Source organism: Mastomys coucha, unplaced genomic scaffold (assembly GCF_008632895.1).
Source record: "Mastomys coucha isolate ucsf_1 unplaced genomic scaffold, UCSF_Mcou_1 pScaffold20, whole genome shotgun sequence".
In the NCBI taxonomy this organism is placed as follows: Eukaryota; Metazoa; Chordata; class Mammalia; order Rodentia; family Muridae; genus Mastomys; species Mastomys coucha.
The window spans coordinates 75577706-75599548 of NW_022196903.1; the positions used below are offsets into that span (position 1 = coordinate 75577706).

The 21843-nt window shown below is 42.6% G+C and overlaps 1 protein-coding gene across 3 annotated transcripts in view; it reads left to right on the plus strand.

The window, feature by feature from the left end:
- Nucleotides 1-21843, plus strand: part of Eva1a (eva-1 homolog A, regulator of programmed cell death) — a 57296-nt gene that overhangs the window by 31381 nt on the left and 4072 nt on the right. The gene's annotated exons all lie outside the window — the stretch shown is intronic.

A 21843-nucleotide genomic window follows, 5' to 3' on the forward strand; every position in this document is an offset into this window, starting at 1 on the left:
TGTGTGTGTGTGTTCTGTGTTTCAAGGTCCTTCTGAAGTGTTTAAGAGCCTGCTGGAAGAGAAGGAGACAGAAGGTGTGTGAGTCTTAGAGACACTGATGCCTATTAGCCTCTTTTTGATTCAAAGTTGTGCTCTTCAGCAAGATGGCTGACTTTCTCCTCAAGATTTTTTTTTTCTGCCGACCAGACAGAAAGCTGCTATTTAATAACACATGGAAATGCTTCATCATGTAAATGATCAAACCTCTGTCTTGCTGGAATGGGTGCTCTAATCTTTACTGTTTGGATAGCTTGCTTTTGTTTTGTTTTTGTTTTGTTTGGCCTGGAGTTGTATGGATATTGTATGAAGAGGGATGCCAAGGATCTGATTTGACAATCTGATTTTCTAGCCAGGGTTCATATCGGCAACTTAAGAATTCAAATGTAAAACCCAATGCTTCTATTTATAATGTCTTGACCATTGTAAGGAAACTTGTGAGGACCAACCCATCTGGCTCATTTGTGGTTGGCAAGATGGAGCATGTCTGAGTTACTTTCCAGTTGCGTTGACAAAATACCCAGAGAAAAGCAACGTAAGAGAGAAAGAGGTTGCTTTAGCTCTTAGTTCAGGAGTATAGTCCACCAGGGTGGGGGAGTCAAGGTGGCAGGAGCCTGAAATGGACATCTGTATTGTCTTACAACCAGGAACAGATAGCAGAGGAGTGCTGCTACTAGGGTCTTGTTCTCTGTCTACACAGCCAAGATCCTTTGCTCCAGAGATGGGTCCACCTCTCCCAACTGAGACTGATTTTTTTTCACATTAGTTAACATTATAAATACTATCTCCTAAAGGACACAAAATTGGAAGGGGGTAAGGGTGAGTGTGAGTGGAGCTGGGGGTGGGGAGGGTAGGTGACTGTGATCAAAATACATTGTATGCAAATATGAGATTCTTGGGGTTAATAAAAATATTTTTAAAAATAGATCATCTCTCACAGACATTCTTGAAGGTGAGCTTTAATCTAGATAGTCCCTCACAGGTGCACCTAAAGTCTGTCACATTGATCGTTAGCATTAGCCAACACAGGGAGTCTAGTCCATAGGTGCCACATACCCTGGTTCTTCTCTCATGACTCAGAGAATCCAACTCTTATCCCGTTTGAGGAAGGTCTCCTTCCTGGTTATACACTCATTAGTGGGATTTCACTGTTATTATTTTTAAGGATATAGCTTCTTATAGACCGTCTTCGAATGTCCCACATGTTTGTGCCACCACTGCGGTTTATGCTGGAGACTGAGTCCAGGGCTTCCTGCAGGCTAAGCAAACACACTACACACTGTTACCTTTCTCGACCCTTTGCTGTTTCTTCGAGCTGTGTGGGGGATAAAGAACAGTGAAGCTAGAGTAAGGACATTTGGGGTGGTGACAACATGTTTACACAGTGACTGGAGGAGAGGAGGGTCCACCTACTCTGTTGTGAAGACTTCCCCAAAGTGAAGCAGAGGGCAGTGGGAGGGTCTGGGATTTCCACAGTCTCAAGGATACTGGCAAACCAGCTACTGGATGAGAGGGCCTCTGGAGAGAGCAAACAGAGCGCTGGACTTTGGCACACTGCTCAGTACAGGAGGCACCTGGCAAGGTTCCATTTTGACCAGCCTGACCCTGAGTTGTGACCAGTGAATGTGGTCATTCATTGAGTTGGCCGCTGTTTGCAGGCTGGCTTGTGATCTTGTTGAGCATGAAAAAAGCTCATGGCCCTGTTTCTCTGTCTTCTCCAACCTTCCTTCTCCCTCTGCCATTACACTGGAATCAAGTGTTATGTGGGACACTGCAAAACTTTTGCTTCTTTTAAACAAGCATGTGGAAGGGGGATGCTGAGGAGATGGCCCAGCACATGAAAGCACATGCTACCAAGCTTGACAGCCTGAACTCGTATTCCAGGATCCACATGGCAGAAAGGGAGGATCAAGTCCACTAATTGTCCACTGACCTCCACATGCATGCCTTGGCACCAGTGCGTCCCCCGCCCCTCCAATTAATGCATGTGAACATTTTTTCAAATTAAATAAGCATGGACTAAAATTTAAAGTGAATGCTAGAAAGTGTGTTGGGGGGTGGATCTCTAAAATATGTGTAATAACAAGACAGTGAGGGTCTGGAAGGATAGCTCAGTGGTTCTTAGCACTGTCTGCCCTTCAGGTGGACCCAAGTTCAATTCCAAGCACCCACATGGCAGCTCACAACCATGTCACTCCAGTTGCAGGGGATCTCACACCCTCACATCAATGCACATAAGATAAAATAAAAATAAATAAAACTGCTTAGAAAAATGGATTCTGATTAAACAGATGGTTCAACAGTTAAAAGAGTGAATACTACTCTTGTAGAGAACCCAAAGTTTAGTTCACCCCACCCACACATGACATCTCACAACCCCAGTAACTTCAGCCCCAGAAGATCTTACATGCTCTTCTGGCCCCCAAAGTCACCTGTGTGCAGGTGCATATACTCACACATAAATATACACAAACATCATTTTTTTTTAATGATTCTGAAATCAGGAACACTCATCAATTATAAAGGTAATGGATAATTTTTAAAACACAAAGATGAATAAAATAGGTTAAAATAGTTACTGTCCATAAGGATAAATTAGAAGCAAACATAAAAAGTATGGTAGGAAAGACTTGTGGCAAACTTTGATCTTACCTTGCTTTCTCCCATGCCCCTTCTCCTCTATCTAGTTGTTAGTTTCTGTAGGACTCAATCTCTCTAGGTTGCTCTCAGTGTTTCAGTTGTATGCTGGTTGATCTTCAGTGTCAACCTTAATGGACTGAAAGAGTTTAGGGCACATTCCAGGTTTGTCTAATAGGTTTTTCAGAGATTGGCACATGGAACATGAACCAAGTGGGGAAGACTCATCATGAGTGTAGATGTCTCTGTTCATAGACTGTGGGTCCAAGTAGAACAAAAAAAGAGGAAGAAAGGGGATGTTTGCGCATAGGTTGTGTCTTTGTGCTGTTTTCTGTGGCTTTGATCAAAACCCTGAGTAAAACAACTCATGTGAGAAAGGATTCATGTTAGCTCACAATTCCAGGTTAGAGTCCAAAATCTATAGGAAAATTAAAGTGGCTTGAACTTGAAATGGCTAGTTATATCTACAGTCAAGAGCAGAGAGAGAGTGAATGCATGCATGCTTGCAGAATAGGATCCCCTGCTTAGGGAATGGTGCCACCCAGAGTGGGCTAGGTCTTCTCAACTCAATTAACTCAATAAGGACAATCCCTCATAGACACGGAAACAGGCCAACTTGATCTAGACAATTGTCATTGAGATTCTCTCTTCATAAGAGTCAAGATTGTGTTAAGTTGGTAATTACAGTGCTCCTCTTTCTGAGTGATATGTTTCTTGCTAGTAGCATTGATCATTGACATCAGATTAGAGGCTAGTCCATCTTTCAGTGGGGACTTCCACTAGCATTGTCCAGGAGGCTTCCAGCCCTTCAGCCTGTATCACTTGTCCCTCTTATTCTGGAAGCTTCTAGCTGCTCCAACAATGGAGCAGAGATCAGCTTCTTCAGCTTTCCAGTCTGCAGACTGGAACTCTATAGCCTTTGATCATTAATCTAAAGTTTTCCATCTCCTTATTTGTTGCTTCTTGTCCAACCCATGGGGCCCAGATCTTTAGCAACACATTTGCTACTTGCTATTGCACACAGCTGTTTCGGTCCTTTGTCTGACGAGTGTGTGTGTGTGTGTGGGTGGGTGGGTGGGTGTGGCTTTTCTGGAAGATGGCTGACTAACTGAGGGTGTTTCTGAAGATGAGACAGTGTTATACAGGATCAGCTCTTTCTTTGATTACACGTGCAAACCCTCCCACTTGAGTGAGTGTTTCATCTTTTGGTGGCTGGCATTTCTGGATGTTGTTTGAAGAAGAAGGGACCTGGCTTCCGATTAAATTTCCTTTGGGAAAGAGCTGGCTTTACTTTCTGGTTCTCTGATAGATAGGGTTGGTGTGTGTGCACATGGAAGCCATCAGACCCACATGGCCTCTGATCCCTGTTGAATCTGTCACACAGTTCTGTGATCTTTCTATTTGCTTTTAGATACAACTTGTCCAATGTATGTATGACATGAATCTTATACTGTAGCTACAGTAGAACGTGCCAATTTTTCACAACAGCTACCCCAACATTAGCTATTTCAATAACTAGCAATATCAGTTCAACAAAACACTCCCTGAAAAGAAATGATAAACTATATAATCCAGGCTGGCTCCTAATTTATGGTAATGCTTCTACCTCAGCTTCACAAGTGCTAGGATTACAATTATAATTATCATATTAGACTGACTCTTAAGCAAAATAAGTTACTAATGATAAGATGTTGAAACTTCTAACATATAAAAAATAACAAGTTTAATCAAAGAATTTCAAGGAAAGAGTCCCAGGAGAAAAGACTACAAAGGACAAGAATTGGCAGTTTGCATAAGGAAAAATGCAAATGGCTGCTAAAACTGCACAGTTCAAAATTCTAGCAAATCCATGAGCAATGAGGACAGGATAGAAGTGCAGGGAGACAAGTGTGTACACATGGAAGCTGATGAACTCACAGGTGGGTGGGCGCTCTCTGGGGAGTAGTTCAGCAATATCTGCCCAAAGCCTTAAACGTGCATATATTACATAGTCAGGAATTCCACTGCCAGGAATTTCTTCTAAGGGAATAATTAGAGATGTAGGCAGACACATTACTATGAGACAAGAACTCTCAGAATCATTTTAATGGAAAAGACAAGAAAAAATTGCTGAATAGGAAATGAAATAGAAATATGTAAATGCTGTGCTATTGAGGGGAGAAGGATGTGCATATATATACCACTACCATCTGTCTGTTTTAAATGGGACTGCATTCTGCTATAATTTATATGTGAGTGCTAGATGTCTGGGTACTTTTTATATTATTTTAATTAGCTATATTTTTTTGTATCTTGTTTGTGTGTGGTACTGTGTGTAGATGTGTATACATGTCTAGAGGACAGCTTTAGATGTCATTCTGCAGGTAATGTCTGGTTTTTTTTTTTTTTTTTTGAAGGTACAGGGTTCCTTTCTGGTCTGGAAAGACAGAGTAGGGCCAACCTGGCCCCCCAGTAAGCCTCAGGAATCAGCCTGCCTTCACCTTCTAGGCCCTGGGATTGCAAGCACCCATCCCCATCCCTGGGTGCTTGTAATTTTTTTTTAATGTGGGTTCTAGGAATCACACTCAGATCCTTGTGCTTGCAAGCAAGGCAAGTGACTTATAGACTGAGCCCTGCTCCCAGCCTGATCCTTGTGCTTGCAAGGCAAATCATTTACAGACTGAGCCCTGCTCCCATCCTGCTTAGCCGTATTCTGTATGACTAGTATTCAATTGGAATACCTAATTAAATTAATTCCCATTTCTCTTGTCTTCTTGAGCTCCATAGCTTTCCGAGCTCAGCCTAGACTAGACTCCTGTATACCTAACTCAGAAATAAGATTTTTACCTGTAGACAGGTCTTCTTTACAGATGTCTGTCTGCTCATCCCTTCCACTCCACTCTTTTATCGTGTTTCCCCTTCATGCCCCGTACCCACCATCACTGATGTCATTTGAACTCCATCTTATATTTGCCCAAATTACCATAATGGTATTGTCCATGATCTTCCTGCCTCTGATCTTGCTGGATCTGTATTTTTGTAGTAAAATGATCTGTCTATAGTGCTGACATGAGGATGCAGTTCGATTTATTTTGATGCTGTTTTGAGATCTCTATGCAGGGGTGATGACTGGAGTTCAGATCCCATCACCCACATAAGTACCAGTGAGTGTGTGGTGGTCTGCCTGCAATCTCAGCACATGGGAGGTAGAGACAGAGGACCCTGAGCTAGCTGGAGTGCTAGACTAGCCAAATGATTGAGTTCTGAGCTCAAGGGACAGACACAGATTTGCTATACAAGGTGGAGCCATCAAGGAAGACACCACCAGATGTTAACCTCTGGCCTCCCTCTACATGAGTGTGTGCATACATATGTGAGCAGGCACATGTCACTTGCACATACACATACCAAAATAATCCAAATGCTTTGCATGCTTTAACTATTACTGCTATTTTAAAGCTATATGCAGTGTAAAATCTTGGCCATTTAGTGAAACCCTCTAGCGAGGCTGTGGAATTCTCTCACTCATCTATGTGTTATAGTTTGTATATGCTCATCCCAGGGAGTGGCACTATTAACAGGTGTAGCCCTGTTGGAGTAGATGTGGCCTTGTTGGAGTAGCTGTGTTACTGTAGATGTGGGCTTTAAGACCCTTATCCTAGCTGCCTGGAAGCCAGTATTCTGCTAGCGGCCTTCAGATGAAGATGTAGAACTCTCAGCTCCTCCTGCACCATGCCTGCTTGGATGCTGCCATGTTCCTGCCTTGATGATAATGGACTGAACCTCTGAACCAGTAAGCCAGCCCCAATTAAATGTTGTCCTTGTAAGAGTTGCCTTGGTCATGGTGTCTATTCATAACAGTAAAACCCTAACTAAGACACCATGTTTCCTTGACTCATGTTTTATTTCTTCTGTCTCAGCACTTGTATCAAGGGAGTTAACATTTCCTATCTTAACCGTTTGCAAACAACTCATTAACCAGAATACAATGCCTTATAAATAGGGTAATATCACTAATAATAATAGCCTCATTAATAATTCCTAGTAGGGTCATTAGAAAGAATAAATGGGATAATTACTAATTTTTAACTTAACTATTGGGTTACTTAGTACATGTGCGTGGCTCAGGCAGGCCTCCCTTCTTTTAGGGTTTTCCTTTAAAATTGCTTTTTCAGTGAGTTTCTTGCTGGTCACTGTCTATCTGCTCCCATCAGCACACCACACACTGGGCCTGTCTTGTCCTCTCATATTTCTCCTTAGCACCCTGTGAAAAGTTATAGAAAGAAGTGTCATCTTAAAGCTGCCCGCTCCACCCAGTTCCATTCATAGAATTTGGTATGTCCTTCTGGTCACCTTTCCCTTGTTTTGAATATGAATAGTGAATCAAATATACTATCTGCCATTATGTCCCAGAGACACTGCAGGTCAGTGTAGAGAACCTTCTTCCTTCTGCTAGGCAATGACTTACTTCTCCATAGCCCAGGCCTTTGCCAATGGCTAGTGGGAATGCTCAGATCTTTCTCAGAGCGGTGATAAGTAACCACTGCATACACGATCTAGTGTGTTTCCAGAATTGGTTTCCCAATGTACAATGGCTGGATCATGTCCCATCCACATTCCAAGGAAGAAAGCCACCAAGTTGCCACCTAGAGGGCTTTTCTTTTCTTTCTTTCTTTTTTTTTTTTTTTAACTTTTAATGCATTGTGATGAGAAAAGATACATGACTTCAATTTATCTGAATTTGATAACATTAAAAAACATTTTAAGTAAATAGGATTAAATCACATTCTTGTTTCCCTTTTGTACCCCAACTCCTCCCAGAGACCCCCTTCAATACCTACAATATCTTTTTTGTCATATTCTTTAAAATTTATAAAATACTATAACAATAAAAATGAGTATTATAAAAGTTGTTTGATATAAAACAACAATCAATTTAACAGTCTTATGTGGATGCTTTTCTACAGTAATACTGAAAATACATACGTTTTTCTCAATATAAATTTTAAATAACTCCAAACATTAACTGTATATTTTAAAATAATACATTACTACTAGTATTTTTAAATGAACATAAATATATATAAAGTCTTTCTGATTGTTTTTTTGTTTGTTTGTTTTGTATTTAGTAGAATTTAAAATCTTGGCTCTTACTGTGTGTGGTACAAGCCCAAAATAAGAACAATTTTTAGACATTGGAGTTCATTGTAATAAGGCTGTACTTCAATGACCCTCACATCACCAAAGGATTTTTACCTCCATCTTAGCTAAGCTGAGAGTTGACAGTTCTGCTGTGCCAAGGAATGAATTGTAGGCACGATTTTTGGATACAGACTTCCTGCTATGGTCAAAGCTATTTGACTTGAGTAAGTGACTTTATTCTCAGCCCACAGAGAACAGGTTACATTCATTTAAGAAATGGTGTGTGTATTAAGATGGCCTATCCATAAAGTCATTCACCAACTGTTTCAGTGAACAATGGTTCTGCTTGGAGTGTGGCACAGACATTAGGTGAGGGTAAGAATCAGGTTCATTGGCTGTGCTGATTTTGAAAAGCATTCATCTCAGAAAGAGTAACTATAAGTTACTCTTCTTCAAACTTGATACAGTAGTTACAAACGTCAAGCAACGCATTCAGCCTCTTTGTTGTTCTCTTACAAACCACCTCCCAATTTAATTGTCTACATTTCTTTTGGCTGTATAAATACTTTTGAAATATGTAAGCTGTTCTGAAAATGATAGTATAGTGTAAAAACATGAAACAAACAATACTACTAATAGGCTGAGATAGGAGAAGCAAGATTTCAAGACCATTATGTGGTACACAGCAAGACACTGTCAGGTACAAACGAGCATAAAGCATATATGCATTGTACAGTATTAGACATATTTCTCCAATTACCAAATTAGAGAGATCATTGGATGACAGTCAACAAATTCCTCATATTTTTGAATTTCAATCGATTAGGATATGTTGGTAATATTAATTTTCATATTAAGTTATTAAGAAAAAGTAATTGTTACTTCCTGTTGTTTTTGTTGTAAGAGGTGGGATTAGGTTTGTGTGGGTTTGTTGAAAGATTACTTTCTTGCTTCTAAGGTGTAGGTTTGCTCCTTATGTTTTCCCTCTATTATCCTTTGTAGGGCTGGATTTGTGGAAAGACATTGTATAAATTTGGTTTTGCCATGGAATATCTTGTTTTCTTCATCTGTGGTAATCGAGAGTTTTGCTGGGCTGGCATTTGTGTTCTCTTAGGGTCTGTATGACATCTGCTCAGGATCTTTTAGCTTTCATAGTCTCTAGTGAGAAGTCAGGTGTAATTCTTATAGGCCTGCCTTTATATGTTACTTGCCTTTTTCCCTTTACTGCTTTTAAAATTCTTTCTTTGTTTAGTGCATTTGGTGTTTTGATTATTATGTGATGGGAGGAATTTCTTTTCTGGTCCAGTCTATTGGGAGTTATGTAGGCTTCTTGTATGTTTATGGGCATCTCTTTCTTTAGGTTAGGGAAGTTTTCTTCTATAATTTTGTTGAAGATATTTACTGTCCCATTACATTGGGAGTCTTCACTCTCTTCTATACCTAGTATCCTTAGGTTTGGTCTTCTCATTGCATCTTGGATTTCCTGGATGTTCTGGGTTAGGAGCTTTTTGCTTTTTGCATTTTCTTTGACTGTTGTGTCAATGTTTTCTATGGTGTCTTCTGCCCCTGAGATTCTCTCTTCTATCTCTTGTATTCTGATGGTGATGCTTGCATCTGTGACTCCTGATTTCTTTCCTAGGTTTTGTATCTCCAAGGTTGATTCTCTTTCTGATTTCTTTATTTTTTCTATTTCCATTTTTAGATTCTGGATGGTTTTGTTCATTTCCTTCACCTGTGTTATTGTGTTTTCCTGTAGTTTTGTTTTGTTTTGGTTTGGTTTGGTTTGGTTTTTCGAGACAGGGTTTCTCTGAGTAGCCCTGGCTGTCCTGGAACTCACTTTGTAGACCAGGCTGGCCTTGAACTCAGAAATCCACCTGCCTCTGCCTCCCAAGTACTGGGATTAAAGGCGAGTGCCACCACCGCCCGGCTTTCCTGTAGTTCTTTAAGCGATTTTTGTGTTTCCTCTTTAAGGGCTTCTAGCTGTTTATCTATGTTCTTCTGTATTTCTTTGAGGGAGTTATTTATGACTTTCTTAAAGTCCTTTATCATCATCATGAGAAGAGATTTTAGATCTGAATCTTGCTTTTCCAGTGTGATAGTGTGCCTGGGACTTGCTATGGTGGGAAAATTGGGTTCTGATGATGCCAAGTAACCTTGGTTTGTGTTGCTTATTTTCTTAGGCTTGCCCCCTGTCATCTGGTTATCTCTAGTGCTGCCTGCCCTAGCTAAATCTGACTGGAGCCTGTCCTTCTGTGATCCTGGTTATGTCAGAACTCCTCAGAATCAAACTGTGCTTGTGATCCTGTGATTCTGGAATCCTGTGATCCTGGGCTTGTTATAGCACCTGGGAGTGGAGCTTCCTCTTGGTGTTGTGGGACTGACTAGGGAGTTTGTGCCCAAGGTCTGCTCAGGGCACCAGCCCAGACAGACAGGAAGGAACCAGTGCTACTAGGCTGGCTTAGTTCTTGTGTGCCTGGGTCCTGCTGGTCCTAGTTACTCCATGTGTTCAGACAGATGTTGTGTCCTCCTCACCTCTGATCCTGGGCGTGTTAGAGAGCCTGGGAGTGGAGCTTCCTGTAAGTGTTGTAGGACTGGCTGCAGAGTTTATGTCCACAGTCTGCTCAGGGCACCAGCACAGACAGATGGGGAGGAACCTAGAGAGCTTTTCTAATTTACCCATTTATAAAGAGATATTTGCAAAGCCCCAGAACAGTGTTTTTAATTATTTTTGGACCATCTGATAGATGAAAAAGGCTCCGTAAGGACTAGAGAGATGGCTCAGCAGTTAAGAGCACTGACTGCTCTTCCAGAGATCCCGAGTTCAAATCCTAGCAACCACATGGTGGCTCACACCTATCTGTAAAGGGATCTGATGCCCTCTTCTGGTGTGTCTGAAGACAGCTACAGTGTACTCATATATATACAATTAAAAAAAAAAGAAAGAAAGAAAAAGTTTTCCTAACCATAAATTAATTTCTGTAGGCCAGAGGTCAGCAAACTCTGTTTTTCTATAAACTGCCAGAGAGTCTTTTTAGCTTTGTGGTCCAGCCTATGTTCTACCAGTTTAACTCCATTGTTAGCCAAAAGCAGACAAAGGCTATATAACTGGACAGACATGCCTGACTTTCAGTGAAACTTTGTATATAAATGCAGGAAGCCTGTTAACTGTATCCTGTAGCCCACAGTGTTCCAGACTTTGTTAGGAGGACATTTTTTCATAGGTCAAAGACCTATTCCTATTGCTTTTTCTGTGCTCAGATCCTTTCCAATTTTTCTCTATTAGTTGATACTTAATTTTAAAAAATTACTTGTTTTTTATTTGTGTGTATGGATGTTTTGCCTGCATATATATATATGTACCACCCTTGAGGAGATTGGAACAAGGCATGAGATACCCTGCAACTGGAGTTACAGATGACTGTGAGTTGTTTTGTAGGTGCTGGGAATTGAACTCTGATCCTCTGGAAGAGCAGCTGGTGCTCTTAACTGTTGAGCTCCCTCTCCAGCACTGTTGCTTCTTTTCTTTTTTTAAAAGAATTATTTATTTATTTTATGTATATGGGTACACTGTAGCTGTACAGATGGTTGTGAGCCATCATGCTGTTACTGGGAATTGAACTAAGGACCTCTGCTAGCTTTGGCCTGGCTCACTTCAGCCCAAAGTTTTATTTATGATTATATGCAAGTACACTGTAGTTGTCTTCAGATATACCAGAAGAGAGTGTCATGTGTCAGGTTGCTGGGATTTGAACTCAGGACCTTCGGAAGAGCAGTCAGTGCTCTTAACCTCTGAGCCATCTCTCCAGCCCTGCTTACTTTCTTAATGCTTTTTCTTTATATATTGATCCTGCTTTTCTGATCGTATAGCTCTTTTCTAATTTGTCATTTGATTTTACATATAGTAATATTTTAGTGAAGAGATTTTTGTGGATCATTAAAGATTGTGTGTGTGTGTATGTGTTTGTGATACTTTTTTTTTTTAAAAACAGGGTCTCATGTAGTAGTGCCTGATCCTCTCAATTGCTAAGATTGTAGGCTAGCTCCACTACACCTGTCTTATATGTTTTTTTTCTATTATACATATGTGTGGTGTAAGTACATGTATGTATTAGTGTGTGCATGTATGTATGAGTGTATATACCTGTGCGTGCTATGCATGTGTGTGTGGAGGCTAGAAGTGAATGTCATATGTCTTTCACTATTGTCCTTCACCTGATTTGTTTGAGACAGGACCTCTCATTGGATCTGGAACTTACCAGTTTGTCTAGGAGAACTCTGAATAATCTGGGTACCTCTACCACTCCAGAACTGAGAGTACAGGCATATATCACCATGCCCAGTTTCTTATTGTTCCATGGATGCTAGAGATTGAACTCAGGTCTCCATGCTTATACCGCAGGCATGTTATTAACTGAGTCAATCCACTAGCTTACCCATCTTACAGTTTTTATTTAACCACTAGCCTGCAGATCCAGCTGTATTGACTGCAGTCGTTGGGCAGAATCTGGATGGAGTTTCTGTGAAGGAGGTGGTCTTTCAGTAGTAGAGGGCCTTAGCTTTCCACAGCTCAACTGAGACAGTCACAGATTTAAATATGGGAGAAAATGTTATGGTTTCTAGTTTCTGTTACAACTATCAGAAAGGAGGATTTCCTGCCCTTAGCTGCTGAGAGATTCCAAAGCACTGTTGACTCGTTAAGACTGTGTTATAAAGCAAGTCCCCTTTAAGTGAATGGCTTATCTATAAGATTTTTCAAAAGCTTTTATTCTTTATTTTTAAACTTGAAAAAAGATTTATTGTATTTAAGTGTGTGTGTGTGTGTGTGTGTGTGTGAGAGAGAGAGAGAGAGAGAGAGAGAGAGAAAGAGAGAGAGAGAGAGAGAGAGAGAGAGAGAGAGAGAGAGTCGTGATGTTGATCCATGTGTATGCATGCCTGAGGGTCTTGGATCCCCTAGCTGGAGTTACTAGCAGTTATGAACAGCTTGATGTGGGTGCTGGGAACTGAACCTGAGTTCTCCATAAGAGCAGCAAGTGCTCTTGGCCACCAACCTCTTTCCTCGGCTCCCCAGATATTAATAGTTAGAGTCTCCTTTGCTAGGAACAATTTGATGACAGAGGGTTTGCTTTCATGTGAGGCCAAGGGCCGACCTTGAGAGTCCACTTGGCAATACACATGAGGAGCTAGTGTGATGTTCAGCCTGCTTGTCACAGTTTTCTGAGAATCCTTGAAGGCACCAGACAACAAATAAACAAACAAGGAAGCAGCCCCAAGGGCAAAGACAGTCTTAATTGCCATTATTTTATTTCCTATGTATATGGGCATTTTACCTGGATGCACCATGTATGTGCATTGTGTGCATGCCTGGTGCCCCAGGAGGCCAGAAGAGGCTGTCAGATCCCTGGAACCAGTGGTACAGATGGTTGTGAGCTGCCACGAGGATGCTGGGAATTGAACCTGGGTCCCCTGGAAGAGTGGCCAGTGCTCTTAAAAACTGAGAAATCTCTCTAGTACTAATTATTGCTATTTTTTAGGATACTTTTTTAACCTACTAAATATCTGAAGACAAGAAGCCCTTTTTGTAAATGGTGGTGCATCACTGCCATTGATTGAGCTACTGTAGCTGCGGTTAGCTGAGGCTTGAAGAGGGATGTGAAATTAAGAATAATGTATACAGTGCGTGACATGTACTCAGAAAAAAATATAAATCATTTGTGTACCCTGACTAGAGCCAGGTAAACACAAATAATTATGTACATGTATATATAAGTAAAAAGGCAATGGTCTACTTCACTTCCCTGTTTATTGTATAGTTTTGTTCATGTTGTTACCTTAATGTTGGTTTCTTTCACATTTTTTTTCAGTTACTGCTTTTTTTAAAAAGTTGCCTTTATGTATCTATTTCTATGTATATGCATGGACGTGTACGTGTGTGCACACACGCACAGCCCATGGTGTGCATGTGGCTATCAGACCATAACTGTAGGAGTTGGTCTTTCTTCACTCTGTTGGTCTTGAGGATCAAATTCAGGTTGTCAGGCTTGGCAGCAAGCGCCTGCACCCTCTGAGATAGCTTGCTGGCCCCATTTCCTATTCTTCTAATGTTATTCCATCATATGTACATGCATATGTACAAATACATTCATGCTATAACACACACTGTTCAGATATAAAGTGCCACTCAAAAGACTAGGTGTTATGAGCTTTGTCACTGAATGGGGGTGTTGGTTTGGAAGTTTCTGGAAAGTTTAGGAAGTGGAGCCTAGAGGAGTAAGCATTTCTTGCAGATACCTTTTCCCTGGCAGCCTCTTCCTGTCTTCCTGCCTACTTCCTGTCTGCCATGAAGTGAGGTGACCACACCCTGCCACTGCCATGATATCAGTCCAACTGCAGGAGCCACGTGACCATGGATCCAATCCTCTGTGTCTCAGTTTCATTTCTGTTGCTGTGATAAAATCTCCAACTAAAGCAACTTTAAAGAAGAAAGGTTTTACGTAGCTTACAGTTGCAGATTACAGCCAATCACTGCAGGAAGTCAAGGTAGTAACTTGAAGCAGTTAGCATATGTCATATCCAATGTCAGAGAGAAATGAATGCATGAATATCTACTGCTCTGCTCACTCTTCCTTCTATTATACAGCCTAGGACCCAAGCCCAGGGAATGGTGCTGCCCACAGTGGGCTTGAATTTTTCTCATCTATTAAAGCCAGCAAGACAATCCTCCACAGGCTGACCTGATCTAGACAGTCTCTGTTTGTGACTCTCTTCTCAGATAATTCCAGATTGTGTCAAGATGGCAACTTTGGTTCTGAAACTCTGAGCCGAAATAAATGATTAAATTGTCTAGCTTAGATATTTTGGTGACAGAGACAAAAAGCTAACTAATAATACACATACATAGATACATTCACACACTCATACATATAATAAACTTATGGACACATAATGAATGTATTAACTGAACTTTTAGAGTTTATAATCAAGACAGCTTAAATATCATTCATAAGTTATCTTTTAATTTATTCATCATATTTATGATAAACACATGAACTGGGTTCTGAGACCCCAAAGTGACTCATGGATTCTGCCCTCAAATTTCTCACTATCATAATGGTAATGGCTGTATAGCTGGTTATGGTAAAAATACTTAAAATGCTGCCTAGGCTGGAGAGATTAATCAGAGGATGTAGACAAGCATTGGCCTTAGCCTTAGCAGTGGTAAAGTCAGAGTCAGGTATGCATTGGCGTCTTCATCCTTCCTTTCTTGGGCCTCAGGGAAGCTAGTTTTCTTTCTGTTGCTGTGATAAAACCCCATGACCAAAAGCAACTAGCAGGAGGAAAGAGCTTATTTCATCTTATAGGTTACAGTCCATCATTGAGGGAATCCAGAAGCAGGACCTGGAGACCATAGAGGAGCACTGCTTACCAGCTTGCCTCCCCTGGTTTTATATAGCACAGGCCCACTTGACCAGGGCTGGGCATATCCCATAGTGGGCTGGACCCTCCTGAATCAAATAGCAATTGAGAAAATGCCTCACAGATGTAGCCAGAGGCCAGTCTGATCTTCAGTTGAAGTTCTGTCTTGCCAGGAGGTTCTGGTCGCCACCGGGTTTATAAAAAGAAAGGAGTACACCAAGAAGAGAGAAACGTGAGCTGTGACTGGACAAGCACTGGGAATGTGGAAGCTTTCCTGTGGGGTGCTTTCTACCCAGGGGATGTGGGAAGAAGGTGAAAGGGGTCAAAGGAGCAGAAGTCAGACTGGCCCAGCAGGGATAGATTCTACAGTATTCCCTGTTCCCAAGCAGAACAAGCCAGGGATGGAAGAGACTGAGGGAAACCTCCCTCTAGCATTTCAGAGAGGCCTGGGGTGATGTCAGAAGGCTTTCCTTTCCTGTGGTGTGGGGCAGAATCCCACAAAGAGCCGTCTGTATAGTGATGCTCAGTGAAGAGATCCTGCTGAATCCTTCCTTCATTCACACGACCCTGCTACTCTCTTTAAAGAGAGCTCATTTCGTAAGCATATTTCCTTCACCTTTAAAGACTGAACACTTGGAGGAGTGCGAGAAACCCCAGGAAAAGAACACAGTACACTAGCTTGGAGACCAGCTGACCAGGCCAGGTCTGGTGTGGCTGCGCCTTCCCAGAGTTTTCTGGGCACACTCTGACTTCCCAGCATGCAAATGAAATCAGCCTCAGGACCTCCCCAAAGGGCCTCTTCCTGCCCATGGAAACAATGACCCTGCAGGAAACAAGATAGAGTAATACATTTATTTTTATTATTAAAGGAAAACAATGACAAAAGCCCTCTTAACCCTGCCTCCTGGGTAATTAACAGATGTCTGAGTGTGGTGAAGACCAGAGAGGGTCATTGGCCAAGGGGGAAGTGACCCGAAGCAGGAAGTGTTAGAGGAGAGTAAAAACAAACTGTCTAGAACTCCAGTGATGTAGGCAGAAAGGTGAGTTAGTATGACTCAAATTACAGTAGCTCAGAAAACCTGCCTTGAAACATCGGCCTGGTACCTACTGAGTCCTTCGCTCTGTCTGGCTGCTTTTACTGAACTTCCCTTGGAATATCTTGGAGTATCTGGGATGCTGCATGTAAAAGAACGTGTTTCCTTATGTGTGAGAAAAACTAGTTAGGCTAGAATGAGAATAGCAATTTCCAAAATGAAGCCCATGTTGGTCCATGGCTATAATCTCAGCACTAAGGAACCGGATGCCAGAGAAGCAAGAGTTTAAGCCCAGTCAGGGCTACGTAGCAAAATCCTGTCTTATAAACAGACAAACCAAAAACCTAACAACAATAAAAGTTAGGCTTGTGTAGCAAGTTGGTAAGGGCAGGGCATGCAAGTCAGAATGACTGTTTTCCTACCCTTCATCTCAAGTATGGCTTTGCATCTCATGCTCGTGAGGACATGGATCGTCCAGTCTCAGTGAGGACATGGATCACCCAGTCTCAGTGAGGACATGGATCACCCAGCCTCAGTGAGGACATGGATCTCCCAGTCCCAGTGTCAGTGAGGACATGGATCACCCAGTCTCAGTGAGGACGTGGATCACCCAGCCTCAGTGAGGACGTGGATCACCCAGCCTCAGTGAGGACGTGGATCACCCAGCCTCAGTGAGGACGTGGATCACCCAGCCTCAGTGAGGACGTGGATCACCCAGCCTCAGTGAGGACGTGGATCACCCAGCCTCAGTGAGGACGTGGATCACCCAGCCTCAGTGAGGACGTGGATCACCCAGCCTCAGTGAGGATGTGGATCACCCAGCCTCAGTGAGGACGTGGATCACCCAGCCTCAGTGAGGACGTGGATCACCCAGCCTCAGGACATGGATCGCCCAGTCTTAATGGTTTAACCATGGGTACTAGTACTGTCCCATGGTTAGTAAAGGTAGAAGATCAACACAAGGACATTTTTCCTGATCCTGGCAAAGATTCAGTAAATCCATTTTTGTCTGTCTGTCTACCTATCCACCTGTTTTCTTGTCTATCTTCTATCTCCTATCCACCATCCGTCTATCTTTCTTTCAACTTATCTACTTATTATCTGTCATCCATCTATCACCTGTTAATCACCTTTTGACCTCCCTCTTTGACTCCCCTCTTTCCTTACTTACTGTTTTCATCCCTCCCTCCCACCATCCCTTTCTTCCTTCTTCCCTTCCTCCCATCCCTGAGAGTGTATGTGCATGTATATGCAATATGTATTTTCATCTATGACTGTGAACATTCTTTGGGGAATGTTGGGGAAGGGTTACCTTAGTTCCTTTCCTTTTGCTGTGAGCAAATACCCGATAAGAAGCAATGCAAGAGAGGAAAGATTTGTTTTGGCTCATATTCGAGGGGATAAAGTTTATCCTGGTAGAGAATAATTCATGGTGGTGAGAATCTGTGGCTGACTTACAGCATCTTGAATGATCAGAGAACAGAGAGCACAGGATGTGGGGCAAGGCTATCCATCTGCAGCCCCACCCATCCTGTGACGCACTTCCTTCAGCTGGACTCCACCTCCTAAAGGTTTCCTAACTCCTCCAAAGAGCAATACCCGCTGGGAACTAGGTGTTCTGACATGAGCCCAGAGCATCATTTCACATGAAGACTACAAGGCGGTCCAAAGTGATTCCACTTGTGATGGGATTGGAGAGTGACAGACTTCTCCAAGTTCTTACACCGTGTCTGTTCAGTGTTGGAGCATGTTGCCAATGTAAGTGTGTCAAAAACTCATGGTCTGACACCGTGGTCTTGTAGTGTGTAAAAAAAAAAAAAAAGCATAAAACAAAAAACAAAAACAGTTTTTCCTCCCAGTGCATGCTCCCAGAATGATGACTCTTGAGACAAATTATTTATTAATAAGTACCTAGGCCATATACTTCAGCTTGTTCTCTGACTTGCTCTTAACTTATTATCTCCTTTATTCTAATCTGAATTGAGCTACATGGCTGGTTTCCTTTCATTGTCTTCTTACATCTATCTCTCAGAGTTCCTGGAGTGACTCTCTCCTTTATTCCATCCTGAGTTCAGCTACCTGCTGGTTTATGTCTGTCTCCTCAGTTACAGCTCTAATCTCTCCTGCCTCTATTTCCCAGAATTCTCTCTCTCCCTGCCTGATATCCCACCTCTTATTTTCTGCCTCAGCTCATTGGTCATAAGCCTTTTTATTGGCAGGTGTTGTTTATAAAAGATTCTCTCTACAATAGTGAGTGGAGATAAGTCTCCCAAGACATGGAAGCAGGAGCAGAGTTAAATTCTGTTGACTGCTTTAGTGACCTGAACTCTCCAGAGGTCTTTAAAGGTAGTCTACTCTGTAAAAGTAACTTTTATTCACCTGATGTAATTGTCTTTTCAGAGGCTTACTGCTGAGTAAACTCACTGCTTGTAGCTCTTTCTGAACTACAAGCTGGCAGGTTCAACTTAGGTGTTCAGGCTAAAATTCCTCTCCAAGCTGACTGATTCAGTCTGGCTTCTCTCAGCTTCTCACTGAATTGTTCTTGGCCTCAAACTAACTCTGGCAATTTGTTCTAATATTCTGCATCCTTCTTTATTCTCTGGCTTTGGCTGCCTCTGTTCTCCTGTGCTGAACTTTGTGAATTCACAAATGAACTCAGCTCCACTGCACTGCACTCACTGCACTGACTGAGCTCCCAACTGACAGATCAACTGTCTCCACTGCACTGAACTCATCTGACTGAACAGAACTGACTAACTAGAACTCAGAGATCTGCATGCCTCTGTCTCCTGAATGCTGGGATTAAAGGTGTGTGCCACCATGCCTAAGCTAAAGCTTTTCTTTACCTGGAGTTTGCTCTATACCAGGTTGGCAAGAACAGCCATGTAAAATTTGTCTACATACTCCAAGTGTATATTCTATTCCACAATGTGGACTCTTTGAATCAGAGCTTTGTGTTTAGATCCTCTGTGCCCTTTTCAATGGCAAGTGGATGTGGCAGCCTGTAATTCCAGTCCTGGGAAGGTGGAGACAGGATATGCTAGGAGCAAGCTGGCTAGCTAGACTAGTCAGAAGGACAAGTCTGAATTGAGAGACCCTGCCTCAAAAGTAAGGTAGACAGCAACTGAGGAAGACTTTGGATGTCAGCTGTGGTCTCCACTTGCACATGTATGCATGTGTAGGTTCCCCTCACACAAGCATGCAGGAAACTAAGCACTTGAAATGACTTGAAAGGATGTGTTAGTCCCAAGGAGCTCTTGCCTCCTAACTGTCAGTATCTTATTTTACACACTGGCCATTTCTGCACTTGATGGTACCTCAGTGTGATACATACAGTTCCGGTGTGGAAGGGGAAAGGACACCTTCAGTGAGAAACTTTGAGCCATGGTGGGGGTAGGGCGGGCAAACACATTGTTAACCACAGGTGACTTCTCGGGTAGGTACAGCATGGAGAGAACCAAGAAAATTTCTGTCAAAGGCATTGAAATTGGTTCTTTTATAGCCATCCATGAGGCTAGCATGCTACATGCCCGTGACCTCAGTTCTTAGGAGTTGGAGGCAAGAGGATCAGAATTTCAAAGCCAGCCTGGCCTACACAAGACACAGACCCCTATCTCAAAACTAACATATCTATATCTATACCTGTATCTGTATCTGTGTGTGTATTTTATACAAAACTAAAATATATGTATATGTATATATTTAAAGAACTATCTGCTACGGTTCCCCTCCTATGCACACTTTCCCACTGTAAAGATGGTTTACCCTAGAGCAAAGCTCACAGCCAAAGCCAGGCTGTCTTTGACTCATAGCAAAACAGGCAGGGTCAGTGGCCTAAGGGGCCCTGGTGGTTGTGTGGGAAGAGGAAGGACTCTGGGCTTCCTGACAAGCTGTCACCTCAGGTACAATGACCTTATTTCTGTCCTGAGCAGACAGTGGCAGAAAAATCAATGCTGGTAGCACTTGGGGGCGGGTGTTTGGGGCTGAGTCAAGCCTGCTTTAGAAGAAGGGACAGTTGGATCTCTGCACAGAGAGCAGCCAAGCCAGGACATGGCCCCTGGGGAAGGTTTGATTCTGGTAAACAACAGAACCCATTTTCCAACAAATAGATTTTCATTTTGTGTTTTTCCCAGCGATACACTTTTGAATTATCACTGGGATGAGGTCTGATAAGGTCACCCAGACTGAGCCTCTCTTGCCTTTCAGAGATCCATCTCCTGAGCCCAGACTCAACCCACTGCAGGTCTGTCTCTGCATCTACTCCTGTATACTGCCCATGAGGCCCATTCGCTCCATTCCAGTTATTTATTTCACCGTGTGGGCGTGCGTGTGTGTGTGTGTGCGTGTGTGTGTGTGTGTGTGTGTGTGTGTGTTGCACATGTGAAGGCGTGAAGGCCAGGGGGTGAAATCTTCCTCTATCAGTATCTCCCTCATTTTTTGAGACAGGGTCTCTTGTTGAACACACTGATTTGGCTCAGCTGTCTGGCAAGTGAGTCCCTGGGATCTGCCTGTCAATGCCTCTCCAGTTCTGAGTTACAGTCATGTGCCCTCACCTCAACTGTTACAGGTGATGGAAACACAAACCCAGACACTTATATATGCTTGTATAGCAGTGGACACTTTACCCATTGAGCCATCTCTCCGCCTGTATTTTATCATGTGCAGTGGGACTTGAGGTTCCAGGCTGAAGTGACTATTCCAGGCTGACGTGACTAATTGAAGGGAGCGCCTTCCTCCTGCTACACAATGGAAAGACGACTCATGGGATTTAACCTCATGGCAGGTTCTTATGTCCCGAGTCACATCCCATCTATCAGAAAGCTTAATGATTTTCCACTTTTGCTCAGGCCCACTATCAACGAGTCTCAGAGTTAGGCTTGTCTCGAGCTGACACTAGATAACAAGTTGCTACTAGGTGAAAATGAATTAATCGTAGATGTGCCTGCTGGTTTTGTCAACCTGACACAATCCTAGACATATCTGATGGAGGAATTGCCGCCATCAGACTGACCTGTAGGCAAGTCTAGGTAGCATTTTCTTGATTGATTGTGGGAGCCGGCCCCCTGTGGTTGGTGCCTTCCCTGGGCAAGTGGTCTTGGGTTGGATAAGAAAGCAAGCTGAGCAATCTGGAGGCAGGGGCATATGTGCAAGCGAAAAAGTAGCACTCCTCCATGGCCTTGGCTTATGTGCCTGACTTCAGGTTCCTGCCCTGTTGAGTTCCTGCCCTGACTTCCTTCAGTGATGTGCCGTGATTGAGACATGTAAGCCAAATAAAGCCTGCCCTCTCCAAGTTACCTTTGGTCATTTGGTTTGTTTTGTTCATCAAAGAAGTAGAAATCAGGATTTACAAAATCTAGAGAAGGGTGGCTTAGTTCCTCTCTGTAAGGTCGACACCTCATGGTCTCCCACACAGCTGCTTGGGCACCCTCTGGAACACTTTTCCTGATCTCCACGTGGCTAACTCATCACAGCCATCAACTCTTACCTCAGAAATTGGGTTTTTCTCATACTCGGTGATTGGTGATATAATTTTTCATTGTTGTGACCAATAGAAGGAACAATTTAAAGGCTGAAGGATTTCTTTTGTCTCATCATTTCCAAG